We start from the raw sequence: 501 nt of genomic DNA on the forward strand, positions 1-501 counted from the left end.
AAAAAAAAAAAGTTGAACTCAAATTAACAGTTACATTCATCCCGAACAGTTTGTCGTTATCAAACCCTGGCTTATCATAAACAGTAGAATAATAGCAGTCCCCCGAATACTTTAAACTTATTTTACCATATATATACATTTTTAGACGTAATGATACACTTTCAATAGACATGCGTTTTAATTTAAAAATGTGAGATGAAATAAAATTATTATAGAAATATATGATAAATAAAAATTCTAAATAACTATGAGAAGCTTTATATGCCCTGATTATATAGGTACATTAATTAGTTATAATATAGGCATCTAAGACTAAATACATTTAATACAAAAATAAATTTAGTTCTAAGAACATGATATAATTTTATGTTATTCATATACCTACGCGCCTAATTACAATAACACATACTTAATAATCATATAAAATTCAAGTATTCTAAAATAATGATATTTGTTTCCTTTTTCACATCCTAGTATTTGAACTTAAAATTAATATAAAAT

Source organism: Zerene cesonia, chromosome 2, assembly GCF_012273895.1.
Source record: "Zerene cesonia ecotype Mississippi chromosome 2, Zerene_cesonia_1.1, whole genome shotgun sequence".
NCBI lineage: Eukaryota > Metazoa > Arthropoda > Insecta > Lepidoptera > Pieridae > Zerene > Zerene cesonia.